This window comes from Zootoca vivipara, chromosome 4 (assembly GCF_965207765.1).
Source record: "Zootoca vivipara chromosome 4, rZooViv2.hap1.1, whole genome shotgun sequence".
Classification (NCBI taxonomy): Eukaryota; Metazoa; Chordata; class Lepidosauria; order Squamata; family Lacertidae; genus Zootoca; species Zootoca vivipara.
This window is the reverse complement of record NC_142587.1, coordinates 42,337,732-42,364,727: the sequence shown is the minus strand read 5'-3', so window position 1 is coordinate 42,364,727 and position 26,996 is coordinate 42,337,732. Positions and strand designations below refer to the sequence as shown.

At 39.9% G+C, this 26,996-nt stretch overlaps 1 long non-coding RNA gene across 1 annotated transcript; it reads left to right on the top strand.

Annotated features, from left to right (window-relative positions):
• The first annotated feature begins 454 nt into the window (after positions 1 to 454).
• On the top strand, positions 455 to 26,051 carry LOC132591957 (uncharacterized). Its single transcript, XR_009557415.1, has 4 exons — positions 455 to 591; positions 1,211 to 1,352; positions 3,036 to 3,103; positions 25,901 to 26,051. It is a non-coding gene; the product is annotated as an uncharacterized LOC132591957 (long non-coding RNA).
• The last annotated feature ends 945 nt before the right edge of the window (positions 26,052 to 26,996 follow it).

Genomic DNA, 26,996 nt, shown 5'->3' with positions numbered 1-26,996 from the left:
CATATGTAGCTATGTGCTTATGGGACTGGGATTTTTAAAATCTTTTAAAAAATATATTTCCAGATGATTGTGACTGGCTACTGTTACTAGGATTATCAGGAAAAGAACTGGGAAAACTAAATTACTGTCCTTGAAGATTCAGTAAAAGTGCCATTACAAAAACGGATCTTTGCATCAGGCATTTTACAATGGATTTAGTTGTTCAGTGCATTTCTTTCACTTTTAATTGAATAATAATAAAATAAAATATTTACATAAAAATACACTGTGACATTATCATTTAAAAAAACCCTCAGTAAAGCCCCATGTATCTGACTAGGTTGGTACAAGCATTGAGTTCCTTGGATATTTCAATTCACAAAACCATATACTGTGCTTTTTTTTTCAAAGGTGTGATGGAAATTCTGTCTAATTCCTATCTAATTTCAGGAGGAATGCTCACATGTCCAACTGCAGATTTTTATATTAATTACGGTATTGATGGAGATGGAGGCAAAAAATAGAAGGCATCTGAAAATGATGGCAATAGTTCATGATATGGGGAATCCAAATACATTTGCAACAAGAAAACCCATAGCCACACATTTTATTGTGAGTGTTGGGGGGAAGGAATCAAAATTCAATCTGAAGCAACACAATCTAAGCACTAGTAGTCCAAAATGTCTAAATTGAAGTATTCATTCATTCATTTCTTAAAAGGTTATTTTCCTTTGGAATAGGAGAGAGATTTGCTTGTTGTTATTTTGTATTTTAATGAACAATTTCCTAATGCAATTCTTGAACCAATGTGTTAACTGAATACAGTTATCATTCAAAATTCACACTTCTCTGAATTTTTTGAGGCAGTTCTCCAAGCAACAAATGCATAGCGAGATGCATACATTACTGAAAATAATATATACAAATACATTATCTTATGGGAAATGGCATACAAAACTCCAAAAGAGGAGAAATTCACACTGCTGTTGAATTTTCATGAGGATATTTTTTTAATTTAAAAAATCACAGATTTCTTTGGAAACGTACACTGAATTTAAGAATGGAAAAATGATTAACTAAGAGAAACTAAAATTGACAGATTCCTCTAGAGGATTTCAGTTTTCTGCTTTGTTCTCAGGGCACTTTAGTGTTTCTTTAAAAGTTCTGTAGGTGTGGGAGCTTGTTATTTTGAGGTGGCCTAGGGTGATGTTTTTGTTTGTTTCATTTCCAGCAAGTACTCATCAAATGTTCTGCATCCTCCCTGGTACTCTTGGATCTGAAAATGCCCCAAGGCAGAAGTCAACTCATGATATTTTCTCCTGTTTTTAATTGAAGTACTGGTGCCCAGGAGTACTGCAAAGTGTAGATCACAGGTGAGATGATTTGTAGAAGGAAAGAAAGTACCTCAAAACTAAATAAAACATTCCTTCCAGTAGCATCTTAAAGGTAAAGGGTAAAGGGACCCAGGGCCATCTCAAGCATGTCGGGCGCCCTTCCAGCCCCACAGCACCCAGCCTACCCCTAGAGCCGGCCCTGAAGGGACCCCTGACCATTAGGTCCAGTCGTGACCGACTGGGGTTGCGACGCTCACCTTGCTTTATTGGCCGAGGGAGCCGGTGTACAGCTTCCAGGTCATATTGCCAGCATGACTAAGCTGCTTCTGGCGAACCAGAGCAGCACACGGAAAAGCCGTTTACCTTCCCGTCGAAGTGGTACCTATTTATCTACTTGCACTTTGACGTGCTTTCGAACTGCTAGGTTGGCAGGAGCAGGGACCAAGCAACGGGAGCTCACCCCGTCATGAGGATTCTAACCGCTGACTTTCTGATCGGCAAGCTCTAGGCTCTGTGGTTTAACCCACAGCACCACCCGGGTCCCAAGTAGCACCTTAGAGACCAACTAATTTTGTTATTGGCATGAGCTTTCGTGTGCATGCACACTTCTTCAGATACATGCACATGAAAGCTCATACCAATGACAAACTTAGTTGGTCTCTAAGGTGCTACTGGAAGGGAAAAAAAATTTTGTTTCGACTATGGCAGACCAACACGCCTACCTAACTGTAACTCAAAACTAATGTATGCATGACAAAACCCTGCAGTACTCTTCATACATTTTGAATGGCATTCCTTTTCTCATTAATGATTGGAGATTGTTTTTTTTTTAAAAAAAAGGAAAAAGAAAAAGAAAAAAAGTATATTTTTTCACTTTTACATAGAGGTAGATACAGTCGAACGTTGTGAACGCTGCGGGTTACGCGTTTTCGGGTTGTGGACTGTGCCAAATCTGGAAGTACCAGAATGGGTTACTTCCAGGTTTCGGCACTTGCACATGCGCAGAAGCACAAAATGACATCACGCACATGCGCAGAAGCGCCAAATCGCATTGCGGCACTGCAGGTTGCGAATGTGCCTCCCGCACGGATCATGTTCACCACCCAAGGTATGATTCTACTATTAAAAAAAGAAAAGAAAAGCTGAACAGTAAAAGATGGACCCTGGAATATTCCTGAGAGAACTGAACCCCATTTGGATGAGAGCTGTGCTCTCATAAAGGGCTTGATCCTTGAGTCTTCAAAAAGCACTCGCTTGAATTGAGGGAGAGCTGTATATGATTTTGTGCTGCTTTCTAATCAAGCACTAAGCAATCTGGCCTGCAATAGACACACATGAATGAAAAGAGCTCAAAATGTTGGAAAATAATTTAAGATACGTGATCATTGTTATTTTTGAAATAAGCAGAGGATATGTCTCCTGGACAACATTGAAATGTGAAAGGAATTTAGTCTGATATGAGAACTCTTAATAAAGCAGATTCTTCCATATTTCTTCGTAGTCCTCCCAGTTTCTTACAATTTCAAAGAATATAAGGCCTGTTGAAACGAATAAAATTGATTGATGGGCTGAGAAAAGCATAATGATACACAGGATACTTTAAGTAATTGGGAGGTGTGCATCAGGCAGTCACTGTACAGACCTTAGTTTGGAAACATCAAGTTTAACATTCTTAATAATAAAGAAAATGAAGGACCAACATATTTATTACACTTCCTGCAGATATCAGAATAGATGGTGTTGCAGTATCAGGACAGTGAAAGAGATAATGCAACAGAGACCCAGGAATGGTAAGTTATTTAGAAAAAATGATGCATCTGTTACGACTATTATAAGAATTAAAATTAGTTTCTTAGGGAGTCCATTCTAATATGTGAGGTTAAGGAGGGAAACTGATTTAGAAACTAATCAAAGTTCATCACCATTATTGTGTTAGATTTGATTATAGCACACGAATGCATATAAAACAGTCTGAATCATTGTTAATTTATCATTAAGAGGGAAAGGTTGATCGGTGAAAGCTTGCTCAAATCAGACAACCACAGAAGTGAGCAGGTGAACCTCAGCTGCAGCTTTAGTAATTCAGCACATTGTTCGAGCCTGTCATCTTTCTACTAATGTAAAGGTCAATTAGGGTAACCAGGAATGTAGGTTTACTCTCTTAGCTATTCTTTTGTACGTAATGAAATATGCAGGCACAAGGTAAGTCCCACCTGAATTAATCTGTACAATTCAGTTTGGTCTAGAAGAAAGGAGATGCTCATCTACAGCTCATTAAGATCTCCAGTGACCTCTTTAGATTTACTGGAGATTTTTTAGTTGGGATTTGTGTTGAGGCTTACTACATGAGTTATCCTTTTATATATTTATATTACTTACATTACTATAAGTGTTACCCTTTTTGTATTTTTATCCATATGATATATATAGATCCACATATTTATATCTACATAGTAATCTGGAGACAACGATCAGTATTAGTTCTTGTGTTATTCTTATCTTTACAGTGTTGCAGTTAAATATTCATTGAAGCATTCCCCCCCCCATTACTTATTAATCCTAGCAGAATAAAAGAAAGAGGGGGCAAAACTTTTTCTTAGCATTGCTGTGATGGAACATATTCCTTCCTAACCCCATTCTTTGAATAGATTCATATAAGCATGAAGCACACAGAAGCCAATTAAAATGCAGGATGCTCTATAGCCCAGCCATGCAAAGACGTCACTAGAACACAATTGTATGTATGTATGTAGTGGGGGGTTCTATACTTTCATTTACATAGGAAAAACTGAGCAGTTCACATGATAAAAACTCAAGAAGAAAAACTTGCAGGCATCAGTGAAAACATCCCACTAAGTAGGTTTGCAAGGAAGAAGGTTTCGGAAAGCCAGGATAAATATTTGTGGCTTCTAATGATGAGAAAAACTTTTCATAGCTGGTGTTACCTGATTGCAATAGGTTCTGTCTTCCCATACATACCTTCTGTCTTCCCATACATACCTATTTGAAGAAAATATGAATAAACCAGGAATTTGAAAACATAACTGCCTATTCACCTGGAGACAATGTTTGTTCACCACAGCTAGTCAGTCAGCAGTCTACCTAGACTTCAAGACCCAAACGGAGAATGGTTGTCTGCATCTATAAAATTAAGCAGACATTTACCAAGTAACTTCTTTTATTTTATGATCAAGTGGTGAAAATCATCAGAACGATGTGGAAAGATGCTCACATTAATTATGGTGCTGATGTTTGCAGTGACCTGGTTCAGCTTACAAACGTGTACAAACTGAGTACTCTTTAGTTTAACTTTATAGACTATGGCACTAGTTCAGAAATTGAAAAAGCAGCTTAGGGAATTTTAGAAATATAATATTTGAATGGTGATGGAAATTTTTAGCTATTTGTGGGGAATGTTTCACAAATAAGATAATATACTTGAGCAACTGGAAAAGCTGACTATTGAAGCACCTCTAACTCTTTATACACACATGCAGTTTTTCAGTAGGTTCAAAGCAGTTCACATAATAAAATATTCAAGATTGTTGCAATATCTGAATTCTAAATTCTCACTGTAGTTTCATCTGTACCCTTCCTTGGTATGCCTTACTGGATTATTGTGTTATTTACTGAGATGATTTATATAAAGCTCTAACAATACTCTGAAGTTACTGCTATCTTAGCAAGCTATAAACAGGTGCATAAGGTTTCAAATGATCCCAAGGGCTTCGGGAGAATCTATGCATCTGTTTATAGGCTTGATAAATGTTCTTTTTCACATATACTACATAGGAAAGCATTGTTTTTTGTCCATGCTATTTTGCTCCTGACTTGAGAAAATCTAAAAATGTAATCTAAGATAAAAAAAATCCTTGTAAATAGAGAAACATAATACACATTTACTGATTTCTGATGTACAGTACTGTCTCAGCTAAGCAAGTTAGGGGATTTATGGAGTAGAGCAATGATCTCAGAAATCCTTAACGGTGATGTCTACAAAGAAGGTTATTTATTGGGCAAATGTTAAAAGCACTTTCATTGATGGATATAGACAGTTTTCTTTTATTTGGAGGCTATATTTATGAAAAATAAAAACTCAATAGCTGCCCTCTCTTTTCATTTTGCAATATGAAACAGTTGCACTTTGTCATTTCGTAGATTTTGGCTTTTTCCCTTCTTCTGAACCTCAACAGAATGATTTGAACACTTTTTCTGGCTGGGAGACTTTTCACTGCTAGACAGCTCAAGGTATACTGACATATAATTTTAGATAACTGACAAAAGAAAGGCCTTGTAATGGTTGGTCTTGGGTCTCATTTTGCCCACCTTTGGGACAAAAGAGGCATTATTATTGCTCAAGAAACCATTCACTTACTCTAAAAAAGATAAATTAATCATTTATTTTAGGCCGTAAAGAAAGTTGAGATGCACATGGAATCAAATCAGGTCACCAAGGCCCAACTTTTAGGTACATTGTTACTGCTGCATCAGGGGGCAGCAAATAGACTATCCTTTGGGGCAAAATAAGGGGAAGGCTTATTTCCTATCCTTTCCCCCATCCTTCTTTTGAAAGTAGTGAGAAATATCCTCTTTCAACACCCACCTTCCAATAATTAAAGAGTTTGAAAGGGATGAATAAGGGAGATTTAGAATAGTAGGATCAGGTCCACAATGGAGACTTGTGCTTTCCTGAAAAAGTAACCATTTCTTTGCAATGGACCATTGATCCTCCATAGACTGTTTGCTTTCTACTAGACCTGGGGGGGGGGACCACTTTACTTTTCCTAACTCAATTGTTTTAAATATATATTCAGTTAAATGGTGCAAACATAAATATGTTATATATTAGTATAGGTTTGCCATATTTCAAAAAGTGAAAATCCAAACACAAACTGGCATGGGAATTTCCCAGGTGTTTTGCCAATTTCCAACTGCCGCATTCTGGATATGTCCCAGATATGTCCCAGGAAATTCCGGATGTATGGCAATCCTATATCAGAATTACTGCTGTGAAATAACAAATACAGGTTAAATACTTAACTATAGATCTATAACTCCATATCTTAAATACCAGTACAAATATTTAAAACAATACCTTTCAGTTTCAACAGATATAAGACTAAATTTCTGATTTAGAAAGCCTGTTGGGACAGTGTTGTCCAAAAATTTTTATAATTTGGGATCAGGATTTGTTTTTGTTTTTGTGAATCATACTGAGCTTAAACTATGCTCAGTGATATATTCTGATTAGTTCTCCCTGGAATTCATTGAGTGTATATCATATTTTCAACTTAATTGTGATGATATCTCAAACTGTGTTCACTAAGATCTCTCCTCTTTGGGAGAGGGGAGACTTTGCGGACGGGATCTGCTTCCTGTTTTAAGCAGGGGGGGTGGCTGGGGGGCGGGGTTTACCTACATTTAAGGCGGCGTGGCAGTATTCAAATCCTCTTTCCGCTGCTGCATTGACAAATCCAGGAACTCATGAATCGTGTGGTGGCTCACAAACTGCGTTACATGGATGGCCATGTTATTGAGCACCCTGACACCAGGTTCAGCGAGGTGGCTCTCTTTCGTGATGATGGCATTCATCTTTCCAATCAAGGAAATGACATTTGGTTGGCTGATATCACAAAAAGCATTAGGATTTGGTTGCAGCGGTGAGGGTATTGGCGGCAAGCCTCTTTGGCTCGGATGGCGGTTAGACATTGGAATATGTATTTGTCCAGTGTGTTTGTGGACTGGTTGTGGCCATCATCCAACCCTCCTCTTTTAGGGGTATCCCGTTAAAGGGATCCGGCGGTCGTGGATAGCGTCGTCTGATGCCCTGCTGCGGGCTAGGGCCATGGCACGACCCCCAGTGACATCAGGGGAAGCTTCCAGTTGTATTTGCATCAACAGGCTCCTCCCACTGGTTGTTAAGCTTATATGTCTCCCCGCTGAGCAGGGTGGAGTCATGCTTGCTCGTGTGTCTTAACTGTTTAGTCATTTTTTCCATGAGAGTCAGAGTCCAAACCTTTTGTTTCCAAGCAGACAACTGCAAATTATCCAAACCATTCAGATTCTGAGCAATCGGTAGATGAGCACAACCATTGATAATGTGATCAGTTCTTCATGTAGAAGGTCCTTCTGTCTACCATTATTATTTTTAAAAAATAAAGCCAATTGTGGCATACATTGAACAGAGTATTTTGTGATCAAGCTTGTTTCCTGACTGCAATCCAAAATGTATTAACAGTTGTACATATCCACCACATATGGTACATCATCCCAATACATTCATAACCCCTCCATGCTTGAGCAATCATCTGAATATATTCTTGGGTGGGGGTGTCAGATACCACCTGTGCACCATTTTCAATGTGTTCCCCCCCTCAACTCAATCAGATACAGATTGAAGTGGCTTTTTAGTCCACATTGCTCCAAGTCCAAGAATCAAAGAGTATTCTGCACATTATTGAAAAAGTAATTTTAGAGGTGGCTGTCAAAAGATGTCAGATTATGTGTTGCTTGGTCCCAGTGAGCTATTTATAAAAAGTTCCACTTGACAGAGTTGAAGCCAGTTCATACACCTGTTGTCCAGTTTGACTGCCAATTTTTTTACCTGTTAATGGTTGTTGGCTACCACATCCCACGGCTTATATAAACCCATTTCACTCCAACTTAAAAAAAATTATTAGCTGTCTCTATTATAGAAGAGGGAGTGAAACTGGAATAGAATCAGTGATGGAATCAATGGTGATCTAAGTTGCACAGGTAGTGCTGTGGCCTAAACCACTGAGCCTCTTGGGCTTGTCAATCAGAAGGTAAGCAGTTCGAATCCGCAAGATGGGGTGAGCTCCCGTTGTTCTTTCCCAGTTTCTGCCAACCTAGCAGTTAAAATGCATGCTAGTGTGTGTAGTTAAATACCGTATATTCTGGCATACAAGGCGACTGGGCATATAAGACGACCCCCAAGTTTTCAAGTTAAAATATAGAATTTGGGATATACTCTATATTTTAACTCAAAAATGTCTGCAGCGATTTCTCCTGCCACGCTGCCCATATCCAAAATGTCAGCAGCACCAGAAATCACTTCTGAGCATGTGGTGACATGCTCAGAAGCGATTTCTGGTGCTGCTTGGTGAGTCCCCGCACTGCTCGGCGAGTCCCTGGTAGTGCAGCGCGGGGGGGACTTGCCGACAACCCCCGATTTTTGAGACAATTTTCCAGGGTTAAAAAGTTGTCTTATACGCCGGAATATACGGTACCTGTGGTGGGAGGTAAACAGCATTTCTGTACACTCTGGCTTCTGTCACAGTGTCCTGTTGTGCCAGAAGTGATTTAGTCATGCTGGCTGCATGACCCGGAAACCTGTCTGTGGAAAAACGCTGGCTCCCTCGGCCTGAAAACAAGATGAGCACTGCACTCCATAGTCACCTTTGACTGGACTTTAACCCTCCAGGGGTCCTTTACTTTTACCTTTTTAGGTGGAGATAATATTTTGCTCCAAGTGACCCAGTCAGCAAGATCAGTTGGTGCAAATGGATTGGTGATACTGCTTATGGATTAATAGTGTTCATATTGTTTTCAAATTATAGAACTTTCTGGTGTCTAACAATTTCTTTTGTATAGATGTATATAATCATTATAGACGTACAAACATATATACATATTGTATGATTTTTTTTGTTTCTTTTCTATAGATGTATACAAGATATATATACACACACACAAAAAAAATTCATATTTTTGTGGGGGTTTTGTTTTTAGCTGATTAAATTTTATTTGAAAGATTAGCTGTTCTGCATGCAGTTAAGACCTTTTAGCAGCAACTTCTCATTACGTAGACTGACTGCATGGTTAAGACTTTTGGACTGGCACATGATATAATGAATTATAATAGGACCTCAATGAGTCAATATTCAATTAAACAAGATAAATGTGGTGTGTTCCAAGTAGATAGACTGTTCAGGTCCCTGAACAGCTATTAAGTTATTCACTATAGTTCCTAAAGGGAATTAAGTGTGTTGAGAACCTTTCAAAGTTTTCAGAAATCCAAGTTGCCCTGATATTTAAGCTTTTGACATTGGCATTCCTTAAAATATCTTTATAAAATACAGATATTTCATAAAATATACTTCATAATATTGTAGGATGTCTCAAAATACTGATCTCCGGGGAGCTCACAAACATAAAATATTAAAATAAAATAAAATAAAATACCATTCCTGAAAAGTAATGTATTACATAAGAATAACCTGCTAGATGGGGCCAATTGTCCATCTAGTCCAGAATCCTGTTCTCACAGTTGATGAGTTTGCCAAATGTAATAAAATGCTTCAAAAGTGGAGAATAATGATCATTGCCCAAAGGCTTTTCCTAAGAGTCCCTTAAAGCTTGTTGAATTGAACTCTCTTGGGCTTTAACTTTTGTCCATTTTTAACACTCCCAATTGCCTAATTATCTGCTATATTGCAAATACTAAAACATCTTGGTACTTTAAACTAATTTTGCACTCTCTAAACACTCTAAAGGCTGTACAGTACAGTGGTACCTCCCATTGCGGACGGGATCCGTTCCGGAGCTCTGGTCAGATCCCGAGGTTTCTGCAACTGGAGGGACCGCTTCTGTGCATGTGTGTGCCGTGGTAGAGTGCTTCTGTGCATGTTTGCACGGTGAAACCCGGAAAAATACTTCCAGGTTTACCGCGTATGTATCCCGAAGGATACGTAACCAGAGGTGAACGTAAGTAAAGGGACTACTGTACTTCTCCAAGTTTTGTGATGCAGTTGGACTACAGGGTCACCATACCACAGTTTGTGAAGGGTAACGGGTAAAGGGACTCCTGACAGCTAGGTCCAGCCGCGGACGACTCTGGGGTTGCGGTGCTCATCTCTCCTTATTTGCCGAGGGAGCCGGTGTACAGCTTCCAGGTCATGTGGCCAGCATGACTAAGCCACTTCTGGTGAACCAGAGCAGCACATGTAAATGCCGTATACCTTCCCGCCGGAAGTATTCTGCACATTATTGAAAAAGTAATTTTAGAGGTGGGTGTCAAAAGATGTCTGATTATGTGTTGCTTGGTCCCAGTGAGCTATTTATAAAAAGTTCCACTTGACAGAGTTGAAGCCAGTTCATACACTGGCTACCTAGCAGGTTGACAGAAGCTGGGACGGAACAATGGGAGCTCACCCCATTGCGGGGATTTGAACTGCCGACCTTCTGATCGGCAAGCCCTAGGCTCAGTGGTTTAGACCACAGCACCACCCGTGTCCCTACCCCACAGTTTGTACACCTGTGCAAATAGATCTGCCAGCCCTACTCCTTCAGTCTCAGCTTTAGCATACTGATCTATGCTCATACCTATATAACTACCGGGTAATTGTCCATACCCATGCAAATGGGCAACTGTATATATGTACCAGAGTAAACATTTAGGACTCCACCATGCGTGTGAAGGGGTCCTCCTGTTTGGTCCAGGATTTCCCTCTCAATGTATAGATCTTTGCACATATGCTGATATGTGTGCAGGTACCCTTCTTGTAGCTAAATGGGTGGCTGTCAGGGAATGTAGTTGGTAGTCTGTCAGCAAAGGGTGTGGGCTCTGCAGCATGGCAGTATCATTTAATGCAGGAGGTGTCCTCCATGAACACATCTGTAATTTAATATGGCATGAATTCATTTTCACTGGTTTATTTCAGAAGCTGGCATTAATCCATTTCCCCATCAATGGCAAGGAACAGAACATATTTCATTCTGTAGGCTTATAGTCATAATAGATTTTAAGATCATAAAATGTCTTCACATTAATCTATCAAATGCAAACACTTGCACTATTTAGGATGAGATGCTAAGCAATTTTTGTAGCCTCCTCCATGCCATCTTAGTTGTTGATCAGTTTCTCCTTTACAGCATCCTAATTGTTGAGCTGTCTACACCTATTCCCTAAAGAGCACATGCCATCAAATTAAGTTTGTAAATCCAACTTTAAGCCCAGAATTTCTGGCTGGAGCCCCATTCACTTCAATGGAACTTGCCACAATGGAGTACTTCAACATCAGTTTCCTTTCCAGACTGTATGATGAAATGACTCTCTTGTGGTGTCTCAGTGCCACTCATGTACAATGATGTTTGTCTGTCTTGGCTTGATTTGAGCTCCCTGAGGCAATAGTCTGTGTATTTGTGATCTGTATGCATAATGCTAGCAAGAAAACGTAATTAAATATGAATTTATCTGAATATGGAAAAAACAGGAAGCCTTATGGGAAAGACAACCACATATTAGAAGAAGGAATTGTGGGGAAAGGAAAACTATCAATTTTTTTTTAAAAAAAAAACACAATCATTGGAGGGGGTGGCTGCTGCCCAATTTGGCAGTTAAGGCAAATTGGCATATCACAGGGTAGACAATATAGTACCCCCTAGATGTTGTTGGGCTACAATTGCCACCAGCCTTAACCAGTCTGTGCTACAGTTAGGGATGTTGAGAGTTGTAGTCCATAACATTTTGAGGACTACAAAATTGGCTTCTCATATTGCCCCTTAGGAATTGCAGTTCTGACAAGAACCATGGCTTAAAAGTTCGTAGGAATTTGAGCCCCTTCCTTTTGAAGCTAAAAACATCCAGAAAAAGTCTGGATGAGGAACAGCAAGCAAACAAGACATTGGCAAGAAATAATTAAGTGAATGTACCTAAGTAGAGAAGACACCTGTCAGACTAAAGGCTGCTTGGTCAGATAACTTACAGCAATAAACAAAAGTCCCATCTAAGAGTTAACATTAAAGGACTCCTGCATCTATGTCTACAGAACAACTAGCTTTGTAGCTCTTGTTGTGCTACAGACATCAACAAAAGCTTTAATGAAAGTTTTAAAGAGAAAAGGGCTAGCTTAAAAAAAGATTCTCTTCTGTAGTACAGTGGAACCTCAGTTTATGAACACCTCGGTTTACGAATTTTCGGTTTACGAACGCCGCGGACCCATCTGGAACGGATTAATTCACTTTCCATTACTTTCAATGGGAAAGTTTGCTTCAGTTTATGAATGCTTCAGTTTATGAACAGACTTCCGGAACCAATTACACCCATGCTTTGGGTTAAGTACGCTTCAGGTTGAGTACTCCGCAGACCCGTCTGGAACGGATTAATCCACTTTCCATTACTTTCAATGGGAAAGTTCACTTCAGTTTATGAACGCTTCAGTTTAAGTACTCCGTGGACCATCTGGAACAGATTAATCCACTTTCCATTACTTTCAATGGGAAAATTCGCTTCAATTTATGAACGGTTCAGTTTATGAAGAGACTTCCGGAACCAATTGTGTTCATAAACCAAGGTACCACTGTACCTACAAAGAAAAGCAGCTGGCTTTGTACAACATACAGTTTCACAACTTTGACTCAACTTTTGTTAAGGTAAATCACTAACATTTTGTGCATATAGCTACAAACTGGATATTGATGGTGTGTGTAAAAGTAAGCAGAATTGTGAATTGCAAAAGAATGCCTGAAGGAAATGACTTTTGGTTTGTAACATGTCAGACCAGAACATGCTACACTACTGTGTGTTTTGAATCGGGTAACTACAAATTTTGCTGATGCATCTCTCTACTTGTTACAGGCAAAGGATTCAGCATATCTACTTTGGCATTTAATACTGTTTGGATAAAATTCTAAGAATTCTTTCCATAGTCCATAGCTAGAATATGGAAGTAACATCTTTGTCAGTGTAGATTATCACAGTTGTAGATTTGCGAGGGGGCAGAATAAAATGTTGAGTCTTCTGATCATCAACCCACTGGCTCTAAGGTGATCAACTAATGATTCTATATAATTATGTACCATAAGGTGAGAACTGGTGTACATCTGAAGGTTGCCCATAGAAAACAAATCATGTTTCATCACTGTACCCCAAAGTTTTTATAAACACAATGGTCTATATCTACTGGGTGAAACCATTTTAGTAAGCCACCTGGTAGTTTTAAGAAAATCCATGTTCACAGAGTATAGTTTATAAATGGCATTAAAGATCCTATGGGATAAGAATAACATACTAAGTGCAAAATGCCTGGATTTGTGTCCTGATTTGTAAACCTGACAAATTTACTAAGTATTCCAAACATTTGGTATTCAGAACAAATGCAGGAACTCTCCTTTTTTTATTTAAAAAGCCATTAATAACAATACAGTTATGGAATGTAAGAAAGAAATTGAGGTATTTTATGCAACTTTCCTGCATTTTATAGGAGTTCATAAATATTTGTTAGTGCTTTCTGAAAATACATTCTTTGTGCTGCATTTATTAGAGGGGACAATAGACATTACTGGTTATGGCTGAGAACTTATGTCTTCCTCCCCACACATTTCAGGAAAAGGCAAGTTTCTGTATATTCAGGCTGTTTGAATGAGAATGGGATATATATGTATACACGTAGAAAACACAGAATAGGGTATAGGACTGATAGCCAGCCAGCCTGGCTCCCACCTTTCATTTATATTTGCAATGAATATGTGAATGTTTTAACCCCTGTGGCTAGTCTAGGATAACATGGCTATCCTTGCCACATTGCTAATGCGTCTTTGTCTGATGGTCAACAATTCACATGAATCTGTTCTGGCAATTCATTCAGACAATGGACAATGCATAAAGGAACAGGATCCCTTTGTAGTTTCGCATGTGTGGTGTTGTGGGACTGCCCTTGTTCCTATGCCCTGTAGGAAACTGGAAGGATGGTAAGCACAAAACAATTTTTCTGCCTGCCCAGTGCCTCTCCTTCAATAGGACTACTGGGGCATTACTGCTTTTAGTGTTATAATTATGGAGTGACCAGTGTTCCGTTTTTCTCCAGATCCACTCTGATATCTCAAAATGTCGACATCAACACATATATTTATATTTATACAACCAAGTAATGCCTCCTCCTTTCTTTCTCTCCATTTTTTGTTTGTTTTTTTGCAATTTAGTTGCATATTTGGACATCAAGTATTGCATGATTACACAAAAACTAATATAAATCAAGTTGGCTCAAAACATAGCCAGATTCCAAGGTGCCAAGCTTTGTATAGTATCGTAAAATTAAAAATCATTTAAATGCACCACAAAAGTTCAAGCTGTTTCTTGCTCAAGTAAATTTTGATGGCTTAGCTGTAAACTCATGAAATAGGTGCATATAATAGAAGCACTGACAGAGCCTTAACTACAGCAGTACTAGTAGAGCTGCTTTAATTATAATTCCAATAGGCTGATTACAGTGGAAGCAAGAAAAATTGATTTCAGGCATGAAAGACATAAACAGGGACTTAATGTTATTGATGTAGCTTACTAGAGCTGTTCTGAAGATGGAAATCCCCCCCCCCAACCCACATATCATTTTACAGTATTGGGAAGGAACTATCTTTTGCGTTAATTTTTATTTATTGGTCAAGGACAGTTTTGCAATTAAGTTGCCAGACCTGGCCACGCTTTCTTTTAAACTGATCTCCTTTAAGAAGTTAACCTTATTTCTAAGAGATGCAAGTTTCTGCAACTACCCATTGCATTACACTGCAAAACCTGGTCAAGAGTAAACACCTATGAGTTGTCAATCCTAAAGGCAATTGGAAGCATCAATCCAGTAGATTATCCCCTGGCTATCATAGTAAAGACTGGAAAGAACTGTAGGTTGACATCTTCTCTCTCTTATTCCACAAACCTGTAGTGCTAAGTGAGGTTTGTTTTCTGCCGTGGCAGAAAGCTTGTGGGCCCATTACTAGCTAGAAACAATATGATGAAGTCAGGCATTGGTGACCTCCAGGCTAGACTATTCAGGTAGTGCAGAATCTGACTGTTCACCTGATATGCACATGTATCAATTGTTTTGAATCATCTTCGCTGGCTGCCAGTTTGTGTCTGACTCCAACTCAAATCACTGGCTTTTGCCTTTAATTCTCTAAATAGCTTAGAACATGATCGGCACAAGCAACATTCTCTCCCCTGTGACTACCCTGGCCCTTCAAATATTTTGAGAAGGCTCTGCTTCATATTCCAGCTTGTGAAAAGGCTATAATAGTTTCCACTAGGATCAAGACCTTTGCTGAAGCAGCTCCAATGCTATGGAATTCTCTTGCAAGGCATGTACATACAGCCCATTCCTTGCTTTTTTGGGGTGGTTTTTTTTTTTTTTACAGTTTTATATTCAATCAAACAACACAATATAACATTTGTCATATAAAAGAAAAAGAAACCCACCCCTCCCCGTGACTTGCCTCAACTTCCCCTTCTGGTTCTTTAAACATTTATTACTTTTGCTTAATTATTATCTAATTTTATAATCTTATACCTTAATACTCTTATTTCCTAATCAGTTTTATACCAAATTTTCCTTCATGATTACATCTTACAGTAAATTTCATTCCATGTTGTCCTTACATAACCTTTGATCTTATTTTCTTACTTGTAAGTGTTTAATCAAACCCTGCTAGTGAGTTCGTATCTTTACAGTATTCCTGTAAATACAACATAAAAGGTTCCCAGTCTTTTTTAATTTCTTCATTATCCTTGTCTCTGATTCTTTCCATCAGTTTCACCATTTCTGCATATTCCATAAGCTTGACTTGCAATTCTTTCGTGGGTATTTTGTCATCCTTCCATTTTTGGGCTAGTAGACTCCGAGCTGCCATTGTAGCATACGTAAACACCTTCTTCTGCTTTTTTGTTTAGTTTCTGTCCTATTATACCCAACAGAAAAGCTTCTGGCTTTTAACAAAGGTTATTTTAAACATCTTCATTTCATTATATATCATTTGCCAATAACTTTTAATTACTTTACAATTCCACCACATGTGGAATTCTCTTTGCACTCCCAGCACTTATTAGCACTTGTTCTATACATTTTTGCTAGTTTGACAGCTTCATATAAGTTGTACATTTTGAATCAACTTTCCATAATTTCCCCCAGTCTTTCACAGCCTATTCCTTGTTGTCCTTTCACAGGGAAGGAAAACTCTGTTGCTATCACTCTGGCAGTGGTAGGCTGAACAGGACTGTGTTTTGGGAGACCTTTGGAGCCACTGAATCAAAAGCCTTTCCATTTTCTTGACACCACAAAGGAGACAAACTATGCCAGCCCAGCAGCTGGCATAGTTACCATATATTAAATCTGATTGAAATCAATGAGAGGTGATTAAAAATAAAAAGAAGCCCAACAAAGAGATGGAGAAAGAATCACGTCCACACTCTGCCCTGATCCATATGTGAGTCCTGCAGTGCTTAGGAAGTAATAATTCCTCCATCATAACCACACACACACACACACACACACACACACACACACACCAATCTCCATTGTATTGGGACAGCTTCTTGTTGTTGTTTTATGTCTGCAAATCTACCATCACATGCTGAATATTATGTGTGGCTCATCTTAAGTACACACAGGAAGTTCCCTTTTATCATGTCAGATCAGTGTTCTCTTTGTTTCAGTACTATCAATACTAATTGGAAGCAGTTCTGCAGAATTTCCAGTCCTATCTGAAAACTCTAAGGTTTGATCTTGTGGCTTTCTACAGGCGGAACATGTGCTCTGACACTGACCTATATATATTTGCCTATATTTCCATAACATGAAATTAAACCATCACCAACAGAGATTAGATTACTAGGTATTTAAAGTTTATTCTATTTACCAAGCAGGATCATGAAAAAGTAGATTACTTATTTGGTGCTCAGTTGCTAGGCATTTCCCCTCTTATTTTTCTCCAAAGATTGCTTGTACATTCCTGAGCATTTCAACTTTGATCTGCTAATGCTCACCTGCTATGCTGTGATTACCTGGATGAACTGCCAAGAGGCCTCCTCAACTGAATTGTCAAGTTAAGGGCATAATGCTCTATTGAGGAACAAATACTTCAATTTAAAATTCACCAGAGTGCTGACTTCTTGTGGAATGGTGATTTTGTTTTTGTAAATGGCTGAAAAGGATCATTTGGCAATCTCAATTGGGTGTGTGGGGGGGTGGGGTCTTTTAAAATCCATTTCTTTACAAACCTGTGTCCCATTTCACAACTGGGAAGGATAAAGGGAATTATTATCACAGAATGAAAAGGGCCATTTTGGAAGTTTCAAAGAGGGAAAGAGATAAAGACCAACAATATTCTCATAAACAGCTGGTTAAATTGTTTGCAAAGACAACACAATCACCCTGATCTAGTAAGGGACAGGTTTTCCCAGCATAGGAAACTTCCTTATATCCAGTCTGATCATCGCTCCATCTAGCCCAGTGAGTGTTCAGGATTTTAGACTGGAATGTATATACCCTGTTTCCCCTTTTTTAATACGTAGTCAGAAAGTAAGCCATGGCAGGGTTTTTAAGCATTTGAGAAATATAAGACATACCCCCAAAATAAGCCATACTTCCGCTCCGCGGAAACCAACCCCCACAGGCACCTCCACTCACAGAGTCACTCCATGCAGCTGGCACTGCAGGAGCGCGATCAGCTCTGAAGTGGCGCTCCAAGAGCTCCGCTTAACAGCTGATCACGCTCCCGCCTTGCTGGCTGCATCCCCGCGCTCCGCCTTCTCGTCCATCGCCGCCCTGCCGCTTCTGTGCTTGTCGCCACCGCTGGGCTCATTGCTTCTTCCTTGCCTGGCCTGGCCAAGGAGCTTGGAGCGCCCTGCAGCAGCAGGCGGAGCGCCTGAGCCAGCGGCCTCTGCCTGGCCCGGCCTAGGATGCCTGCTGCCCCGCCACCTGGAACCAGTGGCTGCTGCAGCGCCGAGCACTCAAGAGAACCGAGCAGCGCCCTGAGCCAGCGCCCTGAGCTGTAAAAACTGTACCGGTAATAAATAAAAAAAAGACATCCCACCGAAAGTAAGCCACCCTGTGTTTTTTTGAGGAAAAAAAGTTATAAGACGGTGTCTTAAAAAAGGGGAAAGACGGTATATATAACATATTAAAGTGGTTTACCACAGTAAAAATACAATAAAAAAATCATACAATGAAAGCACCCCCCCCCAAAAAACCCTTAAGAATAAAGATCAGTAACCAAAGTGTGTGTGTGTGTGTGTGTGTGTGTGTGTACTATTAGTTGCCTGCATAGGCCTAGAAGAATAGAATGGAAAAGTTTTCAGCAGGCATTTAGAAATTGACACAGATGGTGCCCACTGAATGTCTATTGGCAGAATAATCCACAGGATTTGGCCGATGACACCAAATGTTCATTTTTTTCATTGTTGTCAAATGAGCTTCCCAACTTGGGCAATGACCAGAGAGACTCCTGAAGTTGATCTCAGTGATCAAGCTGGTATAGAATGGTTCAGGTGATCCCTGAGGTATCCTGGACCTAAGTTGTTCATGGCTTTGTAAATAAATACAAGGAACCCTCCCCCCCTCACCCAAGGAGCACGCAGTGAGGTGGAGGGGAGTTTCCTTGGACCTTGCTGCTGTCAGGAAACGAGCTCTACTCATGAGTAGGACCCTGGCAGAGACACATGCCCGACTGGCATGATCCCTGTTTCCTGGGCGATCGTCCGGGAGTTTCTTAGCCTTCCTCAGCCCCCGGACATCGTAGTGATTGATATGGGAGTACATCAACACACTCTTAGCATCCGCAGAGGTTTGCACAGTTGCGTAACAGACCACAGTAGCAAAGCATCTTGGCTAAGCTACCGGTAGTTTATTTCACATGGGGAATGAATCTCCCAACAGCTGTATGGTCACAGCATGCAGCTGGCAGCTGGCTCAGGAGAAGAAAGAGTTGAGATCTTCCCATCAGTTCACTACAACTCCAGTTATTCCTAACCATTGGCCAGGTTGGCAGGTGCTAATGGGAGTCATAGTTGAAACTTCTGGATGGTAGCATTTTGACTAGCCCTGTTCTATACAGTGGCTCCAACATATGCAGCATGTCAGTGTGGTCTGAACTCACCACTACTGCTCTAAGTTGTAACTACTGCATGTAGCAGTTACCACATGGAGAGAGATTCCAGTGGCCATTTCTGCAAGAGGTATAATGTGTAGCAACCAGTGCTATTTTCTGGGGGGATGCAGGGGTACGCATACCCCTAAACATTTTGTGAATTTAAGTTTAGCCTCATTGAGGGACATTATTTCAATATGAGTAGGAAAATGAAAGTACACCTAAACATGTTTTTTAAAGAAAAAAAAGCACTGGTAGTAACCACCAGGTAGTAACTGTTAGCATATTCAATTCTGTCCACTGCCCAGCTGCATGTGAGACAGGCTGATGTTTGGATGTGTGACTGCTGTAACTTTCCCACACAGGAGAACAGATGTAACCTGTGTTCTTTGTTCTCTCTTACTTTCACTTCTAACTGAGAGTGATGGCGTACACACTTTTCCATCGCTCTCTAATAAAACATAGTTAATAGCTATGATTGTTTGCTGTCTTCTTTACTGAAGCCAGTGGCAGAAGAAAGAATCTAGGGCTTCTCATCCCTATATTTTAACAGTAACCACAAGGGTGTAGCAAAACTATCTACAGTAGAGAGGTCCCACAAAAATAACAGGGACCTTTCTTGAGACTAGAGGAGGAAATACCTTTAACTATGTAGTGGGTTTTTTCATACTGTTGGAGGAATGAAGCCAATTCAAATGTCTGTTGGCCATTTCTAATATACTGGATAGTTAAGCATTGCATGTTTCATCTGTAATGTCACAAATAACCTTTTTTTGCCATTGTGGTTTAAATGGATCCATAGGGTCAGGGATTGATATGATCACCAAACATATAGATCATCCATATGCAACACAGATTGCTTTGTAGGATGACTAAAGTTGGTTGTGTGTATATAAACGCCATTATTCAACTTGCTTATTGTTCCAGAAACAATGGGTGACAGGTGAAGTGTTTATTGACTGACAACCTGTGTTCATGAACTATGCATCACTACATAAATTACACCCTGAATACATAAATGTTAAAAATGGTATCATTAACATTCTAGATGGTAAACTTCTTCTTTTTAAAGCTGAAAATGTGCTCTCTTTGCACATGCTTTGTGCTCAAGTCAGTCCTATCTGTAAACTCCAGAATGCCTAATCTGCACATGGCATCACATGAATCAACACTAGAAAGCAACTTAGTCGTTGGATCCTTGGAGAATATTGCCAGGGACATGGAAAGATGGATCATTTCTGCATGCTCCCCTTTTCATATTATAATTGCAAGAATTGTTTAAGTCTTTACCACCCACTGTAATTATAGGCACTAAACTTCATTCTCCATTCAGCAAGAGAAAGACAATGCAAAATCATTTATAGGTTTGCTCCTGAAGTATTGTTTCAAATGCCATCAAGCTGTAACTCTCCCTCTTTATAAATGGCTCGTGAACATTTTTCAGCCTGACTCATATATACAGCAAATTACTCTCTCTTTTCAGGCATCCCCCCACCTGCATTTTCTAATCCATCTTTGGTTTCTTTCCTGTCATTTCATGTAATCTTATATTGCAGGCATCTCTTCCGCATATTGTGTAGTTTGAAGCACCCATAGCAACCCTAACTCAAAGTCTATCTTAAGTTGATTCCCCAATCTTGCAGTATATTTTCATTGGTTACTCCCATAATTGTTTTGTTCAATATATTTTAGGATTACAAAATGGCTGGAAAATCCTCTTCTAAACAGCCTTTAAATCATAAAGACCCAAAATCTGACTGCCTTCTAAATTCTGTAGTCTTTCATAAGGACCCAAGTATGCAATCTCTTGAACTTTAGCTTCTGTAGTAGAGGAGTCTAGGGAACTGTGGAGTTGCCCCATCTTCAAAAACTGTTAAGGCAACCTCAGGCACCATAAAGCAAAACAGAAAGACTATCAACAGCAGAGAAACCAAACCAACAGCAATAAAAAAGATGAGGGAAAATAAAATACATTTTACCTGGGTCTAAGTGATCAGGGGCGCGGGTGGTGCTGTGGATTAAACGACAGAGCCCTAGGGGTTGCCGATCAAAAGGTTGGTGGTTCGAATCCTCGCGATGGGGAGGGGAGCTGGCTCCCATTCCTCAGTCCCAGCCAGGGCCGTCTTAACCATATCTGGTGCCCTGGCGCCAAGATCCCTCCGGCACCCCCCGTGAGTGAGGCGAGCAGGAGGGGCGCGCAAGGAGCTGAGAGGCACGAAGCAGCCAGCCCCAGGCTCACGCTCCCTGCACGCCTCCGGAGAGCGACCTGAAGCCGCTCAAAAACTGAGAGGCGCGGAGGAGGCACCCCCAGGCTCCTGCTCCCTGCGCGAAGCTCCAAAGGCGTGCAGGGAGTGTGAGCCTGGGGCTGCCGTGCTGCACCTCTCAGCTGTTCAGGCGGCTTCAGGCCAGCGCTCCGCACACGCCTCTGTAGAGCTGCCTGAAGCCACTCAACAGCAGAGGCGCGTGAAGGTAGACACCAGCGTTTGGCGCCCCTTCCGTGCCCCTGATGGCCAGGTGCCCTGGTGCCTTGCGCCACCCAGCCTGGGCCTAGGGGCGGCCCTGGTCCCAGCTCCTGCCAACCTAGCAGTTCGAAAGCACGTCAAAGTACAAGTAGATAAATAGGTACCGCTACAGCGGGAAGGTAAACGGCGTTTCCGTGTGCTACTCTGGTTTGCCAGAAGCGGCTTTGTCATGCTGGCCACATGATCTGGAAGCTGTACGCCGGCTCTCTCGGCCAGTAAAACGAGATGAGCGCTGCAACACCAGAGTTGGTCATGACTGGACCTAATGGTCCGTTACCTTTACCTTTAAGTGATCAGAACAGGCACAGGCACATGTCTTTGGGGAGGGTGTTCAACAACCACAGAAACCATAACCAAGAATCCTAATTGGACTTGCTGACCAGACAGGTTCAAGTAAGGAAGCACTGTCTTAGCCTCACTCAGAGACAGGACATATACATGTGTTTGCATCTGGACACAACATCTACTAATGCTGAATAGAGGCAGAGAAAGGAGCCTTGATAAGACAATGTCACCTGCATCTGATCCTCTTTGTCCAGTTATTTCAGTAGCCACCCAATTTGGATAGCAGCCAGTGGTTCACACATTTATTGAGAAGTATTGGGTTTATCCAATTGGCAACTAGAGAAAAGCTTTTTTTTCACCGATACACCACTTAGATTGGGTGGTGCTGGGTTCAAACCAAGCAAAAATTCCAAAAGGAATGGGTAAAATACAGAGAATATCTTAAAAAGCAGTGCCCTCAAATTAATACTTGGACTTGTTTTGATTAACTTCTGCAAAATAATTTATGGTACTTAAGTTAAAAACAGAAAGAAAAGGGACAAATAACTAAAAAGGTTTACCAAAAACAATAAAAGAACCGTGTTGAGGATGAAGAAAGTCAATTGGAAGAAAAGAAGAACTGAAATAAATATATATTATTGACTATTTGTTTTGTATAAGTTTTCTTACGTTATGTTTTATTTGTACTTTTTGTTTTGTTTTATGTCTTGTTGTTTGTTTCTCTTTTGATTCTGTATTATTATTTTCATGTTCAGTTTGACAAGTGTGTGTGTATGTGTTGTAAATAAACTCAATAAAAAAAGATTTTAAAAAACATAGATTGGGTGGTGCATTACAGTTAGTGCCATGAGGCATATAACAATGCTGTGGGGCAGTGAGTTATGCCAGTTACAATACCACCAGCAACAAAATGTGTGGGTAGGTATTCAAGAGGGGTCCCAAGCAAGAACATCAGTGAACACTAACAGACAGGCCTGTGTAGAGCCGGTAGGACAGCTGGGTAAACTTACCCCAGTCTGTGCCTAATTGTGTGTGTAACTAATTGTCCTCTAGATTTTACTGTGCTGCAAAATCAACAGGTGTTTCTAAGAGTAATTTGAGAGATGATGGAAAATATACTACATCCAAAATGTTGAGGGAAACTGACCTTTCATCTTGCCTTTAAGAACTGTGTACAGTCTTGTTCAACATATATCAAAGACAAACTAAGCATTGACCACGATTGTTAGTTTATTATATTGAAATGCCTATTTGAATTTGTAAAGTGGGTAATGCATCTTTGAAATTTACGGTAGCTTTTAAAACAGTTTGCAAAACCCAGATTTGTGTTGACAAATAAAACACTTGAATTTAATCCCCTATAGCAACTTTGGTTGAGATTTGAGTATCTTTCACATAAAAGGCATATGTTGAAAGTAAAACAAACACAAATTGAAAGGAAAGAAAGGCACACTTTGTTAGCCTATCTAACTTTATTTAAAAAACCCAAATGTATTGATTAGGCTTAAAGATGAATCAAAATAATTGAATCCGGTGTTCTTTTAGAAAAGACATGACATAAATACTTTTTCTCATTTTAATATGAGTTTCTTGATTGTTTTGTTTTGCTTTAGAAGAACCACCAGCCTTGCAGATAACAAATGCATAAGCGTACAATCGTTTTTGAAAGAAATGTCATCTCATGCCATGATATGCATTCACCAATTAGTTGTTTCAAGTGTAAAAGCAGATCTGCTCCCCTTTTAAATACATGCATCCCTGTAATAGGACAAGGTTTTATTTCTTAAAACCATATTGACTTTTCATTTCTAACACTGTGGAATGAGCATATAATTTGAGTTGTTATACATAAGAATGGGGGCTCAAGAACCAATTTTCTGCAAGTAAAACTGCAACTCAGTACTAACTCTGGGTGTTTGGAGTGTCTGGCATACTAGTTACATGGCACACAGTGATCTGGGTTTGTTATACTATGAAGAGGAAAATGGTCACACCTTTTTACAGTTGGCCAGATCTGCTGGTCTTCTGCCAAGATCCATCTCCAATAATTGTACTGAGCTAAAATGAAAATAACCTGTCTTAAGAGGTTGTTACTCAACATTCACAGTGACTTTACGGTCCTAATTAAATATATTTACATGAGTCCTGCTGAAATTAATGGAACTTCCTGGTAAGGGTGCTTAAGATCACAACTTAAAGAGAGATTTTCCTTCATGGTTCTGAAATTAAAAGGGAGGGAGCAAGATACTATTTGACCATTATTGTGTCAGTCTCTCCCTGGTAGGCTGTTCAGATGCTAAATATTTGGCATAACACCTATTAATCCATTTTCTGAATAAGTATGCATGCCAGCTAATTTAAGTTTCATTAAAACAACAACCAAGAATGGTCTTGTGTCACCAAATAAGAGGAAAATACTAAAAGTAAACTTTCACAAATAATTCTTTCTGTACATATCACTCCGCTCAGAACTGAAGGGCTTATGTAAGCACGTCTGTTCTATAATTCACATAGCTGTTCTTTTTATTTCTTCCTCATGTTTTTATTTGAGTAAGCTCTTATCCACCATACAGTCGTATAAATTTTCCTTTAACATGGCAACACTTGAAGGGCACAGAACATCAAAAGGGCCATTAGAATAGCTGGAGAGAACAGCTGCCCCCAGATGTGGTATTTGTCATTCTGCAAATATAGTGGCTGCTAAATTTGCAAGTTGTTCCTATGTCATCTTTATTTCATCTAAATTTTATCACTATATACAACTGTGAGTCCTTTCTTAAGCAGCTAATCAGGAGCAGAGGTGGGGACTGCACATGCGAATGGAACAATGCAAGATTCAGTTAGTAATGCAATGGCAAGCTGATAGCTAGTGAAGATGCTAAATGATGGCCTAACAGATAGGGAAAATAATTTGGTGAATATTAGGAATTAGGAATATTAGGATTTCTTCATGTTGCTCTCCCATGTGGCTTAGGTGTGTGTGAGAGTAGTAGGAACTTATCCTAAGTCAGACCACTGATCCACCTGGCTCAGACTATGCCAACTAACATTGCAAAAGTTTTCCCAGCCACTCTGGGCGGCTTCCAACAAATTATTAAAATACAGAAATCCATCAAACATTAAAAGCTTCCCTAAACATACTTAGAGATGTCAGAAATTGAATTTGGACCTTTTGAATACAAAGTATATGCCCACTTAGACGATATGAGACGATCAAATGAGTCTTTCCCACCCAGCCAGGAGGAAGACCAACAATCTTGGGGAAAAGACCCAAGAAATCAGATTGTGACTATTTTGCAAGTCAATCCAGTATTGGTGATACTATGCAGTTAGTAACAGCATAACCAGTTTATAAATAGCAATGGTGCTGAATTTCTGGAGGAGACTTTGAAATGGAGTCTACTTATTTCATCCCTGTTCAAGCTCTTTCCAAATCAATCCAAATTCCACCATATTTTGAATGAGCTTACCCTGTCCACAGCAATGGTTTCCATCTTCATGGGCTTATGGTATCTGGTAGATTCTGTTGTGGAGCTGGGGGGTGATTAACAAAATCAATCTTCCTGGCAAACAAGGAATATCCCCTTACTCACACAGTTTTGGACATTCCACACCTTTCCTCAGGAGAGTCTCTTTTTCTTTGAGAAAAATAAGTGCCTCACATAAATGTAAACTAAACTTTAATAATAAATAAAACTAACAAGATAACATAATGAAGCCCCAGTGTTTTTCTTACAGATTCCTCATAGTCCTTGGGAGAGTTTCTGTTGGCATAGGTACTTCCTTCTGAAGCCCACATGGCAACATGGAAAAATGATTACCAATATGGAAAGGTTGGCAGAATTGTGACCTTAATTAATCAATGTGTCATGGATCCTATGATGTAACCACTTTTTTTGCTTTTCACAGCTAACTATAGGAATGGGATACTGGCATCTTAAACACTACTGGAGGAAGAGGAGCAGGAGAGGAAAGGGGGTGAAGAAAGAGCTGTGAGTGAAGCGGCCATTTCCCCATCTTCTGGACTCGCTGGGGAACTCGGCAAACCTGCTGCCTCTGGAACCAGGTATGGAGAGTGCAGCTGAATGGGACAAAGCTGTGGTCAGCCTGAGGAAGTACCATCTAACTTGGGCCTACCCATAAAAAGCAAGTTTAGAGTGAGAAAATAGGGTGAGGTCTGCTGTTTCCAGGAAATCTTCTAGTTGTGGTTGAGCTGAGAGTTTATTTGGACCCTGGGTGAAAACCCGGAGGCTGAGAGGGAGAGCGTGTCAGAAGGTAAATGCACTGACATTGATTTACAGTGTATATATATATTAGTAACTTTGTATTAATGTAGTATTTTTATATGTACAGTGGTACCTTGGGTTACAGATGCTTCAGGTTACAGACGCTTCAGGTTACAGACTCTGCTAACCCAGAAATAGTACCTCGGGTTAAGAAACTTTGCTTCAGGATGAGAACAGAAATTGCACGGCGGCAGCAGCGGGAGGCCCCATTAGCTAAAGTGGTACCTCAGGTTAAGAAGAGTTTCAGGTTAAGAACGGACCTCCAGAACGAATTAAGTTCTTAACCCGAGGTACCACTGTAACTGTATTTTTGTAATATTCTGTTTAAGTTGTCTGTTGTTGCTTCAGTTTTTTGTACACTGCTTAGAGATATTTTAAATATATTAAGTGGTAAAAAATTAAATAATCTAACTAACTAACTAACTAAAATACCTCCTGCTTCAGCAAACATTGTGGCTATTGGCTCCCATGTTGGAGGGTTCACCTGTACACATTTAATGGGGTGTGTGAGAGAGTTTAGAAGGATGTTTTTTTTTTTGCAAAATGGCAAAGTAGAAATGATCTGGAAGCTCTGAAATTGTATATTTGCATTTCCTTACAATATTGATATGAGACGCATGACAGCATCCAGAGCTGCATCAATCCTTCCTAACTGTCTGAGAAAATATGTGCTGTGTTACAATGAAAACAGTTCACCAGCTGTTTATGTGAAAATTATT